This window comes from Acomys minous, assembly GCF_964271855.1.
Source record: "Acomys minous genome assembly, chromosome: 13".
Lineage (NCBI taxonomy): Eukaryota > Metazoa > Chordata > Mammalia > Rodentia > Muridae > Acomys > Acomys minous.
Window position 1 is genome coordinate 109680751 of NC_140495.1, and position 19749 is coordinate 109700499.

Below are 19749 nucleotides of genomic sequence, written 5' to 3' on the forward strand. Positions count from 1 at the left end.
GCTGCCATCTGCCCAGGGGCTCGCAGGGGAAGGGTGCCAATCACATGGCAAAGATCTCGCCAGGGGTCTGGTGCATCCTCAGGGACAGCAAGGGAGCAGGTACAGCCCTCCCCGTGCCCTGCGGGTTCGGGTCTGCACTTGGATGAACCCCAGCTCTCCCACCCGGCACCCACTACTGACCACTCCCCTGTAGGCTGTCCTAGGAGCCAGCAATGTGCCCTGTGGGAGGTGGCACCCTCCCTTTACCCCCCACCGTGGCTTTATTAATTGTTTATATTGCAGTCTGTTAATTGGCAATAACCAGCATGCTGAAGTGTCTTTTAATCACCCTCTCTCAGCCCCTGAGGCTGTGAGGGATTGGTGGATTCAATAAAGTGAGAAGGAATTAGCAGCAGCACCCCCCCTTCATTATCACAGTTAGATAAACTGCCAACACCTGTCAGCAAAGGAGGACGGAGCCATCCCCCCACCCCACCCCCCCACCAGCCGGAGCCTCTGAGCAGGACTCAAGGCACACTACCCTGAGAAACAAGAAAGCCAAATGCATACCTGTGTGTGTGTGCAGGATACAAGTGCACACAGCTACACAGGAGCTCTCACAGGTACACACACAGGCTCATGAACACATGTGTGCCCACTCAGTACACTTAGGGCCCTTGACCCCATGCACTCTGGGGGTGCCGTGCTGCCGGTCTGGGGCATATACCCCATGCTCTGCCTGTTTTGGAAAAACTGCAGCCCCAGAAGGGACAGACTAGACAGGACTGCACAGTCACAGCAGGACCGCAACAGAGACCACTACAGTGGCTGTGGACACAGCTAGCCCAGGAAGGAGTGAGGATGCTGGGACCAGAGTTGGTTCTGGGCCGCTGGCTGCCTCCCTCCCCTCCCGCCCGCCCCCCCTCCCCCCGCCCATGGCCCTGTTCTGGGGGTGCACCATGCAGCTCCTGGGAAGAGGGCCCCACCTACCTATCTTTATGGTCATATCACTTACCAAGCATGTCTGCCCAAGCCAGGTACTGGGGACAAAGGCACCGAGGGCGAGGGTGCCCGTGAGTTCTTATGTGTGCTCCCTCCTAGGACAGAGGCTCTGTGCCTCCTCCCTCCCCCATCCCCAGAGCTCCAGCTCTTACCTGGAGAGGCGGGGCTGTTCTGCTACAGTGCTCCCGCTCCCTCCAGCCTGGGGCTCTGCAGGCCCTGCCACCCCTGACAGTTCACAACTCCTCCTTGACACCCCCAAGACCCTCACCACCATGATCCTGTTTTTTCATTCCTTCCTTTTGTCTTTCCTTCATCAAACATGTTCCTCTCTGGGGTAGGCCCTACCTTCTGGTCTCCTGTGGGGAACACCTCCCTGGCTTCCCTCGGAGACTCCACTTTCTCCTCAGGGTATGGAATCCCGGGGCAGTGGCCTTACTCTTGGCTCTACATGGCCACCTGGCCTCAGATTCCCTTCATCTATCTACATGGCCTGTGGGAGAGGTGCCTTTCTGTGGCAGCTTTCCAGCTCACAGGAAGACTGTCTGGAGCTGCCAGCCTGAGAGTGAAACCGAGGCACGCTGAGGCAGACACCTGGATCTGCCATACCTCAAGCTTGAGCCAATAAGTGCTGTGCTGCCTTCCTGTATATTTTTACTTCAAATTTGGTTAATATAGGATTTACAGTGTCACCAGTCAGTATCAGATTTAAAGGGGATGCTGGGATAGAGGGAGACACATTTAATGAAGTAACACACTGGACGGAAGTGTTAGGTAGGACGCCTGGAGATCGCCACCCCCGAGCTTAGTACACCTTGGCCTCCAGGTCCGCTTTCCCTCCCCCACAAACCCCTCTCTACCCTGAGCTACTCACTCCATGTGACTGTCCACTGGCATATGGGTGTCCACCCCAATATAGCCAGGAGCCTCCTTCCTCCCCAGCATGTGCTTAGGCAGGCCCTGAGTACCTTAGGACCTTTCAGTATCACCCAGGAAGGCCCTGAGTACCCCAGTGCCTCAGTACCTCTCAGTACTTCTCGGTACCGCTCAGGCAGGCCCTGAGTACCTCAGTACCTCTCAGTACCGCTCAGGCAGGCCCTGAGTACCTCAGTACTTCTCAGTACTGCTCAGGCAGACCCTGAGTGCCTCAGTACCACTCAGTACCGCTCAGGCAGGCCCTGAGTACCTCAGTACCACTCAGTACCGCTCAGGCAGGCCCTGAGTACCTCAGTACCTCTCAGTACCGCTCAGGCAGGCCCTGAGTACCTCAGTACCTCTCAGTACCGCTCAGGCAGGCCCTGAGTACCTCAGTACCACTCAGTACCACTCAGGCAGGCCCTGAGTACCTGAATACCTCTCAGTGCTGCTCAGGCAGGCCCTGAGTACCTCAGTACCTCTCAGTACTGCTCAGGCAGGCCCTGAGTACCTGAGTACCTCTCAGTGCTGCTCAGGCAGGCCCTGAGTACCTCAGTACCTCTCAGTACCTCTCAGGCAGGCCCTGAGTACCTCAGTACCTCTCAGTACCTCTCAGGCAGGCCCTGAGTACCTCAGTACTTCTCAGTACTGCTCAGGCAGGCCCTGAGTACCTCAGTACCTCTCAGTACCTCTCAAGCAGGCCCTGCGTACCTCAGTACCTCTCAGGCAGGCCCTGAGTACCTCAGTACTTCTTAGTACCGCTCAGGCAGGCCCTGAGTACCTGAGTACCTCTCAGTGCTGCTCAGGCAGGCCCTGAGTACCTCAGTACTTCTCAGTACCACTCAGGCAGGCCCTGAGTACCTGAGTACCTCTCAGTGCCACTCAGGCAGGCCCTGAGTAACTCAGTACCTCTCAGTACCTCTCAGGCAGGCCCTGAGTACCTGAGTACCTCTCAGTGCCGCTCAGGCAGGCCCTGAGTAACTCAGTACCTCTCAGTACCTCTCAGGCAGGCCCTGAGTACCTCAGTACCTCTCAGTACCTCTCAGGCAGGCCCTGAGTACCTCAGTACTTCTCAGTACTGCTCAGGCAGGCCCTGAGTACCTCAGTACCTCTCAAGCAGGCCCTGCGTACCTCAGTACCTCTCAGTACCGCTCAGGCAGGCCCTGAGTACCTCAGTACCTCTCAGTTCTGCTCAGGCAGGCCCTGAGTACCTGAGTACATCTCAGTACCACTCAGGCAGGCCCTGAGTACCTGAATACCTCTCAGTGCTGCTCAGGCAGGCCCTGAGTACCTCAGTACCTCTCAGTACCGCTCAGGCAGGCCCTGAGTACCTGAGTACCTCTCAGTACCACTCAGGCAGGCCCTGAGTACCTGAGTACCTCTCAGGGCCGCTCAGGCAGGCCCTGAGTACCTCAGTACCTCTCAGTACCTCTCAGGCAGGCCCTGAGTACCTCAGTACCTCTCAGTACCTCTCAGGCAGGCCCTGAGTACCTCAGTACTTCTCAGTACTGCTCAGGCAGGCCCTGAGTACCTCAGTACCTCTCAGTACCTCTCAAGCAGTCCCTGCGTACCTCAGTACCTCTCAGGCAGGCCCTGAGTACCTCAGTACTTCTCAGTACCTCTCAGGCAGGCCCTGAGTACCTGAGTACCTCTCAGTGCTGCTCAGGCAGGCCCTGAGTACCTCAGTACCTCTCAGTTCCGCTCAGGCAGGCCCTGAGTACCTCAGTACCTCTCAGTACCACTCAGGCAGGCCCTGAGTACCTCAGTACCTCTCAGTACCGCTCAGGCAGGCCCCGAGTCTCGCCCTTCCTTGTGAGCCAGGTCATTTTGCTCCCTTTGGTTCCATGCCTCCACACTTCCTTCTGTTGCCTCCAAGCCTAGCAGCCAGGACTCCTCAGCCTGGCAGACTGGCCAAGCCTTTGCCTGTGGTCTGGAATCATAAGACAGTTGCTTGGGCGAGCCTGGGGGCCCAGGGTCCTGTGGGAGGCAGGGAAATGCAGTCCGCTTGGGAGGCCCCTGAGGATGAAACATCCTGTCCTACACACTGCAGCTTGACTGGACCAGGCTCTGCTTACCCCTCTTTCCTGAGGGGTCCCATGGGGAGGTGACAGAGGAACATGGATCCCCTCCTGACATCAGGCGTCAGTCAGGCTTGCTGGAGACAGCTGCCTCCCGGGAGCACATGCTCAATAAGGCCTGAGTACACACTTATTCCTCATCTGCGAGGTCATCAATCCCTGAAAGTCCTGCCTGTAAATGAAAAGCCATAAGTGAGGAAATATTTTTCATTAATTTTAATGAAAAAATTACTGAGAATATTCAATCCCTGCCATGACAGCCAATTTCCTAGACACAGGAAAAACCCTGCCACTGAATAAGGAAAACACATTTACTTAAGTAATCAACAGCTGCCTGAAGTTAAGGCCCTGGCCTTGGCATTGACATGGAACTGAGGCCAAGGTCTCTGTTCCAACAGATGAGGGCGGAGCCACCAGCCCTGAGAACGTCAGTTTCCAGGCAGGGCCTCTGGGAATCTACCAGGCCTTGCTCACAAAAAATAGAATTATAGCAGAGAGCAAGACCTTTGGGGCAAAATGAAAGGAGCGATGGGGTGGGGGCCGTGGGCGTGGAAATCTCACAGACCTATGATCCAGCTGAACCTGCTGTGTCTGCAGAGGACCTGAGCAGCGCCCGCATGGCGGCTCACAACTGCCTGTAACTCTAGTCCCAGGGCATCTGCTGCCGTCTTCTGGCCTCCATGGGTACCACATGCACATGGTGTGCATACATACAAGTAGGGGAAACACCCATATACAGTCTTCAAATAAATCAATACTTTTTTCAAAGAGGAGGAAGCACTTCCCTCTCTGCACCTGGTGGCAAGGCTCCGTAGTTTGGTCTGTTCAGGTCTGGCAGGATTCAGACAGAGGCACAGGGTGGGAGCTCACCACTCAGCTTGCCTGTTTTCCTCTGAAATCTATATGCAGAAACACCTCAGAATATCTTTAATAGGTGGATTAATATCAAATCCACTAACATTAATAGTAACCAGAGAACAGACGTGGCAGATGTGGCATGTGGCTCAGTGGGCAGATGGCTTGTCTTGGTGTATGTGACCTGCTTCTGCTCCTGCATAACGCAGGTGTGGAGGTGCAGCCTGTAAGCCCAGGACTCAGAAAGTAGGAGCAAAGTGTCAGAAGCTCAAGGTCATCCTCAGCTATATATAGAGTACAAGGCCAGCCCAGGACGCACTAGACCCTGCCTTAAAATAAAAAAGAAAATATTTCATAGGATAGACTCTGTTTCCAGTAGGTTTTAACTGAGGCGGCAAGACACATCTGAATATGGGCAGAGCCAGTCATGGGGTCTGGACCAAATAAAGAGAGAAAGGGGTCTGCGTACCCCCTCATCCGTCTTTGCTGTCTGGGGGTGTCATGTGACCAGCTGCCCCTGGGTGTCATGTGGTCAGCTGCCCGTGGGTGTCACGTGACCAACTGATTGGTGTCATGTGACCCACTGCCTTTATGACTGTATCCCCTTAAGACTGTGAGACAGAATAAACCCTTTCTCCTTAGGCTGCTTCTGTCAGGTACTTCTACAAGGTGACGAGACAAGGAACTCACACAGACTCCTAGTGTGTGGTGGTTAATAGCCAACCCTTGGCTTCCCATGGCTTTGCTCATCTTTTGGCTTTCTGATGCTGTGGAAGCCACAAGAGAAACAGCCTTGAGTTTTGAATGTGGACATTTTCCTGGGCGAGCGAGCAGTGGCAGTATTATCCTCTCCTGTGGCACTGGGCAGTGGCAGCACACCTGAGCACCCAGCCAACCATGTGGTCCAGACGGACAAGATGCCCAGGCATGGTGTGTATGTGCGATTTCTCCCTATGATGGGCTCATTGGACCCTGGTTAGTTGAGGAGCCTCTGCCCCAAGCGGGAGCCCCTGCTGAACTAAAGCCAGGGATCTGGGAGTCGGCTGGGCCGCAGGAGGGGCCCCCAGGCCGGGAGCCGATGCTTCCTCCAGCCGGGGTCAGCAAACCCACTCCTGCATGGGCTGTCACTTTCCATTTTCCAAATCGGCAAACAGACTGGGACCACAGTGGCTGCAGCTTGCAGGACCAAATCAATTGAGGGATCAGCCACTTCTGGGGGGCACTCTGGGGGGTGGGGGGGTGTCACCGTGATGAACTCGCTGTTCCGCACTGGCCAACCCATGGGTCAGAACTGTCATAAAGACATGTCTGTGGTTTAGCAGTGACACTCAGTTTCCTGGTCCTTAGGGTAGGAGGTCACTTTTAGTTTATAGTACTTGTAATATAGAGTCACCCCTGGCTTCTCGGTTCTCCCTAGTGGGCCATGGCCCTGAGGCAGGAAACCAGTAGGGTCTTTCCCTGGCAGGGGTCTCTATTTCCCCTGACTGCAAGAGTAACTGTAGGGTGAGGTCATCTGGGGGCTGAGGAGCTGGCTGGGAGCTGAGAAGCCAGGCTGCCTTCCAGGGCACAGCTACAGTCCTGTCCCCTGGAGGGACAGAGATAGCACAGACAACCATCTAGTTGTCCACTTCCCATGCATCTGGTGGCCCAGGCTGGAGAAACAGACATGACATCCTAGGTGTCACTGTGTAGGCTCAGATCACTGTGCTACCTTTGCGAAGCCTTGGGTCTGCTACTACCCGGGATGGGAGCACCCAGCTAGCCAGGGTGTATCAAGCCAGAGTTGCTGTGTGATTTCCTCAATCGGGGGTCACACCCTCACAGTGACAACCAAGTCCTGTGTGGGCTGCAGGGTCCTTCCCCAGGCCTTGTGGCTTGCTGAACTGTTTGCAAAGCCATCCAAGGCCGGAAACTGTCCTGACATGGCCTTCCATTCCTTCCTTCTCCTCCTGTCTCTCCTCTGCCATCCACGGTGTCCAGGCCTGGTGGTGACACAGAGCTCTCCCACAGCCTCTGCTTCGTCCATGTTTTCCCTCACAAACGTTGTGCTCTCCAGGGACTAGGCTAACACACCTCACATCTTCGGTGGGGTCAGGGCCTCCCACAGGCACTGTATTTCTGTCTCACGTATCTAATGTTTAAAAGGCAAGGTAAGATGTATGCTCTCGTCACTACTGGTGTCCTCTACGCGAGGAGGAGGGGATCGCCTGGCAGAACTTCAGCAGTCCTGGCTCTGGCTATTTTGACTTTATTTATGTCACAGTGCCAAGGATTTTCTGGTCCCTTTTTGCCAATTAGCACAGCTCATCATCTGGTTCTGCTTGGCATTAGAGCCTTCTGCAAAGTGTCAGAGCTTCTGCCAACTGCCCGAGAGAGCGCTGTGAACATGGGATTTCCTGTTACTACACCGGTACTGATAAACAGCCAAGCTCACAGCCATCCTCCCTCCTTGCCTGAGACAGCCTTATGCCCATCCCGCGCTCCTCCAAAAACTCAGCAGGACTTAGTCATTTTTTTATTCTTTTGAGACAGGGTCTCACCATGTGGCCTTGGCTGTCTCGGACCTGGCTATGTCAACCAGGCTGCCCTTCAAGTTCACAGAGGTCTGCCAGCTTCTGCTTCTGAGTGCTGAGATTAAAGTGGTGCGCTACCACACCCAGTCTTACCGTTCTGAGTTTTCCTATTGTACGCCCACTGCAAGTCAGCATTTTTGCATGTGGGCCATGCTCAACTGAGTCCAGATCCTGAATATTCTGAAAGAAACCAATAGAGGTTGGTGAGTCATGAGGAACGTGAGGGTGGGCAGGGAGGAGGCCGAGGCCCAGGTGCCTCTGGGGTCCTGCTGACGCAGGCAGCATTGTTGCGGTAGGATGCTCGTATCTCCTGCCTCTTCTCTCCTGTCCACAAAGGGACCTGGTGAGGCTCCAAATCCAAGCAACACTGTAATGCGGTAACTTCAAGAGCAGTCTCTAGGTTCAGTCATGAGCAATTTCAACTCCATGGCAATATGCAATAAAAGATTTGCTCAGCATGGCCATATAATGGCCCTGAGTTTCATTCTGCGCCTCGAGGTAAACATTTTGATTTGAGCTCATCACTTTCTTGCTTTAAAATTATACAGTGTCCAGTGGAAACAGACTCCTCATCCTTTAGAAGTTGCCCTGTGGCAACCCGCACTCACTCTCGCTTTTGGCTGTCACCTAGTCCCAAGTGGCTGGGGCCAGTGCATGATCGCCTCACAAATGTCTATCATTGGCGGCCACTTCCTGCCCAGGAGCACGAACCTGAGCCCATCATGGTGTCACAAGTGACTCCTGTTTCCCTCAGGGTTTGGCACGAATCCCACTCCTGGTACTAGCTTTCACATTAGGATTATTTGGTTACAAGCACCAAGAACTGGTGAGAAACTGACCACAAACAAGGGCACATTGTGTGGAAGGAAGAGCAGGGCCGTGGCTTCAGGACACACAGGGGTCAAAGCCATGGGGTGGCAGTGTGCACTGTCCCTTCTAGGATAGGACTGTAGGACACCTCAGCTCTTATCCCCTTCAACTCTGTGTCCCCACTAGAGCCTCTGACTCTCACGAGAAGCACCTGACAATGAAGGGAAAGTGGTGTCCCCGTGGTGGGCCACGCCCCAGGACCAGGGAGGCTGCGGAGCACAAGGAAGAGATGCTAAGCACACACAACTCTAGTGTGAGCTTCATGGGGCTCCCTGCCTCCCCCAGCTCTGGCTCTTTTCCTGGAAGGCTCTGCCCCCCAACCCCAGCAGGCTCTCTTAGTCTCTAGCCTGGAATAAGTGCAGTGCTAACAGGGCCGCAGCGCTGGTCTCAAAACAGATTGTTTCCTGTCTCTCTGTCACTGGGGGGCAAGCTCAGTGACAAGGGAGATTGTTTCCCTGTTCACAGCTGTAGCACCACAGTGGCACACTTGGTGGAACACAATTGTCCCCAATAGGACCTGTTGCATGAACAAAGGATGGAGACCTGGCCCCGTCACTGGCCTGATGCAGTGTTGGGAGTGGTCCCTCTCTCCAGACATCAGTCTTATTAGCACAGGGTAGTTGTGTTCAAAGATGGCTGGATGGTGAGGAATAGCTCCATCAAAGGAGTGTTATCAGTATCCTCAGAGCCCAGGGGCTGGGAGGAGCTGACGAATAGCCAAAGAAAACTTGGAGTTCTCCATGGATGCTAGGCCCACTGCTCACCTTCCCTGGAGCCAACTGGCCCCCAGCACGTTCATCTTCCTACTCCACAGGTCTCTGCCATTCTGCTGGCTCATGTCTCAGCATCTGGTGTCTGAGCTGGGTTCCTTCGATGACTGGCTCAGTTGGAGCCTCTTGCTCATACCTGTGCAAGAACAGGCAAGGATCCAGGAACGTACAAAGCAGGTGTTATGTGTGATGTCATTCCCAAATGCCCAGATCTTACCTCAGTGCCTGGGGTAGTGATAGGGACCAGGGCTTCAAAAGCCCTCCTATTGGTTATGGGCTGTGGGCTTCCCTGGAAAGAAGACTTGGGCTAAGGGGCTAACCTCTGCTAACGCAGCCCTCCAAAGAGCCGGCGGCAGGAACATCTGGAATCAGAGCGTTTCCAGAAGCCTTTCATTCCTCCTGTGGATTTGGGCAGCATGTCCCAATGTCCTGTGCATGAGATCAGATTGTTGGCTTGCTTCACCCTGGAAGGCGTTGATTGGCCTGGTTCTTGGTCAGGGGTCCACTCAAGTGCCCATGTGCTGGGATAAGTGGTCTTTCAGCGAGGGATGGAGGAATGGAGGAGAAGTGAGCGCCCTAGTGCTGAGAAGGCTCATCCTCTGCTCTGGGAGTGCAAACGGCACAGCCGCTTCAGGAGACTCTCAGATGGCGCAGCAGCCACATTCAGCCAAAGGAGCTGGCCATGCACTCAGCACAGGACCTGCAGACCACGCTTACAGCAGCGGCGCCGAGTCACTGAATGTGGAAGCAAGCCTGTCCTGTGAGGAGGTGGATAGAACCGCTGTGGGACGCCCAGACAACGGAATATAACTCTGTGCTGAAAGAGAGCCATTAAGAGGCAACAGTGTGCATATAAGATGTCCCCTATGGGCTAGTGTGTTTGACCCTGGCCCTAGCTGGTGGTGCTGCATGGAAGGCTGTGGAACCTGAAGGAAGTAGGTCACAGGCAGGCCATGCAGCTCATGGCCCAGGCGCCACTCCTGTCCTCCATTAGAGTCCTGTTTCGCCTGATGTGTCAAGCTATTGCTGGCGCAGTTTCCTGCTGTGACGCCTGCATCCCCCGCGTGACCCTGTAAGACAAGCCTCCAGCTCACTCCTTCCAGGTATTTTGTCATGGCAACAAAGAAAAGTAGCTGGTCCCCAAGGCGAGCCAGACCCCGGGGTCTGCAAGGGCTCAGTGCTGTAGGACTCCATCTCGCTGGCGTTCTTGAAAAGTCAAAGTTATGAAGACAGTAGACGGTCTTTCTTGGCAGGGGTTGGGGCTGAATGAGGCCGATTAAGGAGAGTGTGGGGGTTCCAGGGCAGTAACACACCAAATGACACAAGGCACGTCTGTCCCACAGCTGTACGAGGGACCCCACAAAGGTAAAACCTAGAGCAAACAAGGGCTTTGGGTGGTGACGCTGCATATGTAGCGTCCTGTTTCCTGGCCAGGGCCTTGGGAGAGGGGGGAGGGGCAGGCAGCATGTGAGAATTGGACCATACCCTCAATTTTGACATCTGTTCTCTTAATGTGAAGAGAGGTCATGACTAAAGCAAATCCTAAAAGAAAGCCTTTAATTGAGGGCTTGTTTACAGTTTCACAGAATTAGTCCGTGGCCGCCGTGGCAGGAAACATGGCAGCAGGCAGGCAAGCGTGGTGCTGGAGCAGTGTCTGAGAGTTTACATCCTAATCCGAACGTTGGACTGAGAGAGAGGAAGACTGGGCCTGGCGCAAGCTTTTGAACCTTTAAAGCCCACCCCCCAGTGACGTACCAACAAGGCCACGCCCCCTAAGCCTCCCCAAACAGTCCCACTACCCAGGGGCCAGGCATTCAGACACACAAGTCTATGGGGCTGTTCCCACTCAAGCCGCTGCATGGTATAAACCCAAGACCATTCTTTTTTGGTGTGTATATCTGTGAACATGTGCACAGACATGTGGGTACATGTGGTGTGGCTCTGCTCCTTAACCGTTAGACTTTAGTATACAACCCACTGTCCTACACAGGAGGGAAAGAGGTTAAGGGGAGCAAGAGTAAACCTTCCAGGTATCAGAACCCTAGGCGGCTCCGAGCCTGCGCGCTGAGCCTCTCTGAGGTAGAAGCAAAGGATATTCTTACCAATGGGCACTGCTGTTGTTCTGTGTTCGTGTGCTGTGTGTCATCACAGGCAGCGGCGGGGCCAGGCCATTAGCTTTATTCTGAAGGACTTAGGTCTTCCTTCCCAGGGGTCAGGGTGCAGTGGGTGTGTGGCAGAGAAGCTGCTGCGCCCCCTCTGGCTGGGAGGGCTCATTGCAGTGCGTGAAGTGCAGCCTGAGGAAATGCCTGTTTCACCGTCTGGCAATCAGAACCCACTGACTGTAAGCAACTTTCATATTCTAGGGAAGACTAAGCCCCACACCTTCAGACAAAAGCTCAATAGTGGAGTGGGGCAGGCTGCTGAGCGCATGTCGCAGGTCTCCAAGACCCCCCCAGAGAGCGTGCTAGGGGGGCGGTTCTCCTAGTCTTCTAGGAGGAGAAGAATGGAAGTGGGGGGATTTAAGGTAGGAGGAAGCTGGCCCCCCCACCCCAGCCCACCCCAGCCCACCCCACCCCAGCCCAGCCCACCCCAGCCCACCCCAGCCCACCCTCCTTTTTGCCTGAATGGCTACGTCAGAGAAGGTGGCTGGGTCCTGAGGAGGAAAAGCCTTAGCAGCAGAGAGCTACGGGAACCACAGAGTCTGATTTAAAGCCACAATAGCCGTGCGGTCCAACTGAGTCCCTGCTCAAACTTCCCAGGCTCCCTGTCACATGCTCATACAACGCGCACTCCACACGTCACACACCAGCACACTCAGGTGCCCGGCAGGGTGTCCAGAGCTCACCTGCTCTTGCCGTGTGTGCGATAGTCACAGCTCTATGGCTGGGGCACTGGCTTGTACTTGAAATTTGTGCGTGGATGAGGTGAGCAGGGATCTGGGGGGCCTTGCGGGTAGTTCCTGGATGGGGACCTGTCAGCAGAAAGACCCAGGGAGGCCCAGAGGGCTGGGGCTTCCTGCCTTGCACAGGCTGGAGCATGAATCCTCTCACCAGTGATAACGGCTACATAAAGACCCAAAGACACTCGGAAATGACCCAGCCTTGGGGTTTGGGCTTGCTGAGGAGATGGTGCTGGTGTGGGCTGTTGGGTTTCAGACAGGTGGCTGAGGTGCCTAACATACCAAAGCAGACCTGGCTTCTAGGGTCTCCCAGCATCCCTCAGTCCCCTACCTGTTACAAGGCGTGGCTGGCATACCCTGCCCTCTGCCCTGAACTTTCTAGCGCGGGGGCGGGGCTTCCCCAGGGGCGGGGCTTCCCACAGAGGTCCTTCATTATAGAATCCGTTGTGTGCTGTCTCCTCCCCCTCCCCCCACATTTCTGTGTGTGCACGCCTCCCACCCCCACCCCCCACCCATGGCAACTTCTCTGCTCCACCCACCCCCCATTTGGGACTGGTGAACCCACCAGAGAGCCGACACCCCAAAACTTGACTTTTACTTTAATTTGGCTTGCGTTGGCCCATGTCATCGGCAAGAATACGTACTATAAGGTGCTGAAACCCGCGAGAGTTGAGCCCCCACCCCCAGCCCCACCCCCAGCCCCACCCTCACCTCCACCCTCACCCCCACCCCCAGCCCCACCCTCACCCCCAGCCCCACCCTCACCTCCACCCTCACCCCCAGCCCCACCCTCACCTCCACCCTCACCCCCACCCCCAGCCCCAGCCGCCTGATACAATCGATGTTGGACTCAGTGAGCACCCATCTCCCGGAACCCGCGAAGCACCTTGTGCTTCTTCCAGACCTAAGACCCCTGGGCTCCCTTGCCAGTGTTACTAATTGAAAGTCTGTGTGTAGATAGTCAGTCTTAAAGCATGCGGCACGGTTCTGTTCTGGGATATAAACATGTGGCTGGTTGCCGTTTTAACTCTGAGATAGAGAGGATGAGGCATAGCTTCAGGGCCAGCTTGGTCTTAAGGGCATGCACGTGGCTGGCAGTCATCTCTGTTATGGGAAAGAGATAAAGCTTCAGTACCACCTTAACCAAGGGCTGCCAATCTCTTCCTATGGCCTTATTTAGCCTCCTATGTTTTCAAAGTTAAGCCCAGGATGGGTATCTGGAAACAAGCAAAGTTTGTCTATTCAATATACTTTAGATGGTCCCCAGGCAGTTCAGAGAGCTACTGAATATGGCATTTAAATGCTTAATGAAAAAAAGCTATGACAGAGACCCCAGCTCCTAGCAGTGACACCAAGATCTCCAAATAGATGGGGCCCAACAACTCCCCCTGTATTGTGGTAATGCTAACCACTGGGAATAACTGCCCCAATGCCTCTCCCAGTGCCAGGACCCTGTCCACACAGTGGACAAGCACAACACTGGAGAGTTGAGTGCACAAAGTAAGGCCAGTTTCTCAAATTCCTCCTCCACAGGAAGGCCTCTCAGATTTGCCAAGCCTGGCAGCTAAAGACTGATGCTGCCCTGGGACCTGTGCCCCCAAATGAAGCCATCGACACCACAGGGGCCTAGTGGGGTGGCTGTCCAGGTAATGAGTAAGCCTCTGTCACTTTAACTTAAAGACAGGCCACGTGGATTACACTTCCTGCTAGAATGCATTCTTCTCAGGTCCCCGAGGGCCTTGAAGACTGATGAGAGAAGTGACTTTTTACTGACTTTCTCTAAAGGAACCGCCACCTGTGTCTCATGATGGGAAATAATGTGATAAATAAAATGGAAAGTTTAAGTCTAATTGCTTCACAATTCAGAGCAATGGAGCTCTGATCATCTACCCTGTAAACCCTCCCACTACAGGCCCACTGCCATAGTCACAAGCTCGAGACCTTAAGCTGTTTCTCGAGCTTCCACTGCGCCACAGAGGCACGCGCCTACTGCCTTCTCTGCGGTGTGGGTTTTAGCACGGGTCACAGACAGCGGCAGTGCTGGCACATGTAAAAGTTATCTCTTTTGTAAACTTAAAAAGATTCTCGGAAGCTTCAGGAAATGCGCTCGAATCCACCTCTCACAGGTCAAATGGACCCTAAAGAAGTACTGTCACTCAGCAGCCTGTTTCCCACCTGCCAATCCTGAGGGTGCCCCCCTTTCCCTGGTTTTGGGACAGCTCCCCAACTCCAAGATTACTGGCCTAAAGGTTTCAAATGTCCACCTGTGAAAAAAAAAATTTCTCCGTAAACTCCTTTGTTTTCTGCCGCTGACACACATCTGTCCCAGCGTTCATGAGGTCCAGGTGTTTCATCAAAATCTGCATCCAAGACAGCCCCAAAAGCAGCTAGCCCCTGTGGTCCCACGACCTGGATGGCAAGTAAAACGGCCTGCGTGTCCCGAACTGGGCCATCATTCTAGTTTTTTGAATACCATCCCCCCCAATAATGACGCCCCAATATCAGCAAGAAGTAGTTGTAGATGATCATGTTGTCCTTTATTCATTTATTATCAATAAAAGGCTGAGATGTTGGGTTCAGACCCAACATCTGTTGGGACAGGTGGCTGAGGTGCCTGTTTAACGTACCAAAGCAGACCTGGCCTCCAGGGTCTCCCAGCATCCCTCGTCCCTACCTGTTGCAAGGCATGGCTGCCATACCCTGCCCTGTGCCCTGAACTTTCCAGCTGGCCTTCTCCCCTCCACCTTCCAGAAGCTCTGCCCTATATATATAACCCAGACATTTTGGTGTCTCCTCTCCACATTTCTCTTTGTGTGAGCACACTTTTTCTCCCATACCTCTCTGTTTCCCGGTCTGCATGGAGACTTTCCCTGGCCTCCATTCCTTGGGACCAGTGAACCCACCAGAGAGTGGCACCAATAAACCTAACTCTATACTTTAATTTGGCTTGAACTGGCTCATGTTGTCGGTGGAGAAAAACCTATCATGGGGGCCACCTGCGAAGGCATGGGACCCAAGCTCCCCCACACCTGGCCCTGTGGGGCTGGCACCTGGGCTGCTGCCAGCCATGGCAGGACAAGTACTCCAAGATGATCTCTGCCAGGGCCAGTGACCATGGAGACAGTCCTTGTGTGAACCCTGGCTGACTCTAAAGTCCTGTAGTGGTGTTAGCTGCCTTTGGAGTCACGAGGCAGCCCGAGCCCAGTCTAGAGGGCTTCTTGGGCCTTCTCAGCCTCATTTAGCCTTTCCCACCAGTGGATGCTGTCCTCATGCCTCTTGCCACAAAGAATTGGCTCCCATTTCATAGTCCTAGGAGTTAAGATGACACTCACCAGCAGCCCTGAGGCTGACAGTCCAAGGGCAGCCTAGCCCCACTTTGAGCTGCTGCCTTGAATGAGCAGCTTGTGGTTATGTCCCATGAAATCCTCGTCCCTCACATTCACCCCACCTCGACCCCCACCCTCACCCCCACCCTCACTGAAGCACAGTGCGGACCCTCTGGCCATGTTACCATGAGGCCCACGTGTCAGGTCCTTGCAGTGCCTCAGCAATGGTCTTACCGATCTTGGCCTTTCCTCAGGAATTCCCCAGCAACCATGCTCTCTCCTTTGCCAGACCTCAGGCACGAGTTCACTCCTGTTTCCAGTGCATTCCAGACTTCTTCCTGTTCATTGCCTGGCTGGCTCCTTACCTGTGAGGTATCAGGTTAAACACCACTTTGCCCCAGAATGTAAAATGGGAGAGCCTTCAGGAAACTGTGTGGTTGGGTTTTTGTTTGTTTGAAGAGGGTCTTACGTAGTAGCCCAGGCTGACCTTGAACTTGGGATTCTTCTGCCTTCCTTTCCCAAGTGCTGGGCGTATAGGTATGAGTCATCTTGCCCAGTTGTGTGGTCATTTGAAAAATAAGCACAGTGTTTGATGACCAGCTCACTCCTGGGCATCTGCCCCAGAGGGGTGCGGATGCGCGATCCCACACTGCGCACTCCCTGGGCCGAAGGCCACACTCCGTCCATCCATCGCACACCGGGGGACTCACCTCCATGCCGTTACACCCAGGGTCATAAGGAAGCTGTGGTGACTCTGCTTTTGGTTCTTGTGGCCGTCCACCACGGGTGGGCCTGCTCCGGCCTGTGGCCATCCTGACGCATCCAGACCTCTCCTCTCCCAGAAGCCGTGTCACATCTTCAGGTGTCACATGGAGTGGGGCTCAGAACCTTCTGCTTCTCCAATCCTTCTTGAGTTTCGGAATCACACCATCCCGGTGTGTGGCGGCGGCTCCTTGAGGCTTTGATTTCATCCCCCGGGGGGCTAATGACGGTCCACACCTGCTCATATTCTTACTGTCTGGCCATTTGGATGCTGGGAAGTTTTCCGCTCATATCATTTGTCTTTTGTCTTTTCTGAGTCAGAGTCTTTTGTATCAGACAGCCCAAGATTAGATGTGCAATTCAGACGGTGTCACCTCTTCTGCGCACTGTCTTCGCGTTCCTGAGTCTTTGAAGCTGGAGTGTTCTTAATTCCCATGAAGTCGCCTTTGTCTTCTTTTGCCTATTGCTCGTGCCAATGTGCTGTCACAACTGAGACTCCATCACCAGCTCAGAGGCCGCCAGTCAGCGTCCCGCCACAAACAAGTGCCTGGTACAAACAACTTATAAAAGGTTTTAAAGTCGGATGTGGTGTAATCCCTGCACTTGGGAGGGGCAGGCAGGAGGATAGGTGTTCAAGGCCAGCCCAAGAACATAAGAATGTCCCGGATGTTTTTACACCTATAGAGGCTTTGCTTTTAGACTTCTGTTGGGGCGGACAGCTCCTCATGGTGGAGGCACGTGGTGGTGAGAAACCATTCCCTCATGGCCCGGAAGTGAGCCTCACACTGCCCTGGAGGGAGCACCCCAACGGCTCCTTTTAGGGTCATATCTTCACGCCTCCAGGACTAGAGGCGAACTGGGGACCAAGCTTTTAACACAGTGACCTTTGAGGAACCTTCCAGATCTGAACAGCAGCAGACAACATGGCAACTTCCCTTTATTTTCTTCAGGGTTTCTAGTTCAGCTCTTATGCCTGTCTCCGTTGCATCAGTTCCGCTGCCTTCCTGCCTCCATTTAGTCAGCACTGAGGATTGAACCAGGGCCTCGCTCAGGTTTGACAAGTGCTCTACCACTGAGCTACACCTCTGCCTGACTTAAGAGTTACTTTTTGTGGTCTATCGTCACAGTTGGGGGGGTGGGGGGTCTCATCTCGGACACCTCCACCGTGGCTCCGGCTTACCCTTACAACACAGGAGCGGCTTGTTGTGTGGTTGGTGTTTGCTCAGCAAAAAGCAGAAAAAGCCTTGGGAAAAAAAAATTACTGAAAGTAAAAATAAACTCGCCTATGAAAAGGAGAAGCTCCAGATAAAAGTTAACCAGCTAGAAGACCAGCCACACTCTTGTACTGAAACCAGGCTGCGGAACGACCGTCTGCACACACTCAATAAGGCTTTAGAGGTCAAGCATGCTCAGATGAAGTCTGTTCTTGGGGAAAATGAGGAAGAGCTGGCCCAAGCAGTGACGTGTCGGCATGCTGCCCTGAGAGAGCCAGAAGTCGAGAGGGGACCTGGAGGCTCTGGAGGACAGACAGAGCGAGCAAGAAGCTGGGAAACTTTCAGCCACAATGAGCAGAGGCTAAAGAAGACAACTGCAAAGTTACAATCATGCTGGAGAAGGTGCCAGCTGCTCCTCCCAGTGAGAGGCAGGGGGCTCTGGAGGAAGTCCAGGTAGAGCTCGGGCAGAGGGATTCAGAGATGGCGCGGCTCAAGAAGGAAAGGTCTCTACATGAACAGAGAAGGGAACGAAAGTAGCTAGGGGCAGGCCAGGATGCTGGCCGTGGAGGCCCAGCACAGCAGCGAGATGGAGCTGCTACAGAAGTCTCTAGATAGAACTAGAGAAGACAACAGGAAATTAGCCATGAGCCTGGGTCAAGCGCTCCAGACAAAAGGCCATCTGTAGTCTAAGGTAGATTGCATCCAAGAAAAACTGGAAGGCCTGAGCTTGAGCGCCAGAGGCTGGGAGCCTGAGAAGAGCGAACTACTGACGAATCCAAAGAAGAAGCAGAATTGCACGCGGAGCGCACTGAAGCTCCGAGAAAGCAGAGAAAGCAGTTTCAGTCGGCGAGAAAGACTGCCAAGAAAGCAGTGCGGAGGGAAGTCTCTGAGCTAAAGAAAGTTCTTTATGAGGCCAACTTCAGATCCGTGGAAATGTCCCGGACAACCCCAGAGCAGCGGCAGAAACTTTACAGAGCTGGGAAAAGTAGTGAACAGTAGCAAGGAGAAACTAAAGGCGCCTGTCAGGCCAGAGTGTGGGGCAAACAGAAGCAGAACTAAAGACGAGTAGAAATAACTCAGGATCCGTCTCAGAAAAAGAACGATGAACAGTCACGGAGTGTGCAGAGCTTTGTGTCGGAGATGAATACCTGCAGAAGGAGATGGCGCAGCTGCCTGAGAGCCAGCAGGAACCCTCAACCTGAGATAAGCAGCAGGAGCCGGGACTAGGGGCCGGGCAGGAACTCGAAGAAGAACCGGTGCAACCTAACTGCAAACCTGGAAGAAGCTCACCGCCGCTTTAAATGCAGGGCTGATGGCCTCAAGCTGAGCTGACAAAAACAAAACAAAACCAAAACCAAAAACAGAAAAACAAACAAACAAAACACAAAACACAAAAAGCAGTTGCAGAGGCATCCCAGGGAAGACAAGTGACTGGAAGAGAATCAAGGCGTGAGGCGAGGTGTTGCATCCCGCCAGTCTCTTCTCCATCAGTGGGAAACTAAACAGGACCTTGGGCTTGTGCCCAAGAAGACCCATTCTGACCCAGGGAGGAAGAACTACCCTTAACATTGACTTAACGTTGACTCACGTGTGTCACAGCCTGACACTCCTAACATGTCATCTGGACTAAGTTGTACAGTGCCAAACATTATTAAGAACAAAACAAGGCCTTACACTTTGGAAGGAAGTGCAAGCCAAGAAAAACACAATCAAAACGCTGTCTGTGCCAATAAGCCACACGTCACCAGTGAGATGGTCCATTAAATTCCTTCTCCTTTGGGACTTATTTCTATAGAGACTATCTCTCTGTTCCATAAATAAAACTTGAAGTTGCTTGGAAGACAGTCTAGCTTCTCAGAGGACACACCACGCACACACACACACACACACACACACACACACACACACACACATGCGCGTGCGCGCATCACTTTTTGCATATGGCCTGACTGGCTGACATCATTCTTTCGTTTCCGGGAGGTGAACCAGGTTCAGCTCTTCTCTGTCTGCGGCTCCCCATCTTTCTGCAGGGGCTGGGGAGACAGGCTGCTGGTGGGTGCTGGCTAGAGCCTGGACTGTCTGCTCACTGGCCGAGCCTCAGTTTCCTCAATGCTAAGACAAGACCAGCAAGTTGGATGGCATGGCCCCTGGGACCCCGCGTAGCTCTCTGCACAAGTCAGTTCTCCTCCTGAGCTATGTCTCTGATGAGAAGTGTCCTCATTTCACCGGTCTCCACTGCACACACACAACTCACACACCCATCCGCAGGGCACACGGCTATCCAGCTATGACTCACTCAACCGCACGTCCCTGATGCAGCCACGTTAGCTTAGCAGCTCCAGACACTTGGATTTCGTTCCCTGGCAAACATCACCAAAAGATATTCTTGGGACCAACATAGGGTTGCCAATGTTTTATTTTGTCAAATAGGACATCCAGAATAGCAAGCCTGAACACCTGTTACAAGCACCAAGTCACAGGAAGAGAGGGTGGTGGTGGACAGCGGCAC

At 53.8% G+C, this 19749-nt stretch overlaps 1 pseudogene across 1 annotated transcript; it reads left to right on the forward strand.

The window, feature by feature from the left end:
- Positions 1–15898: 15898 nt before the first annotated feature.
- On the forward strand, positions 15899–18442 carry LOC311581834 (coiled-coil domain-containing protein 150-like; annotated as a pseudogene). The gene is made up of 3 exons: positions 15899–16050; positions 16107–16138; positions 17126–18442. The product of its transcript is annotated as a coiled-coil domain-containing protein 150-like (transcript).
- Positions 18443–19749: the final 1307 nt, after the last annotated feature.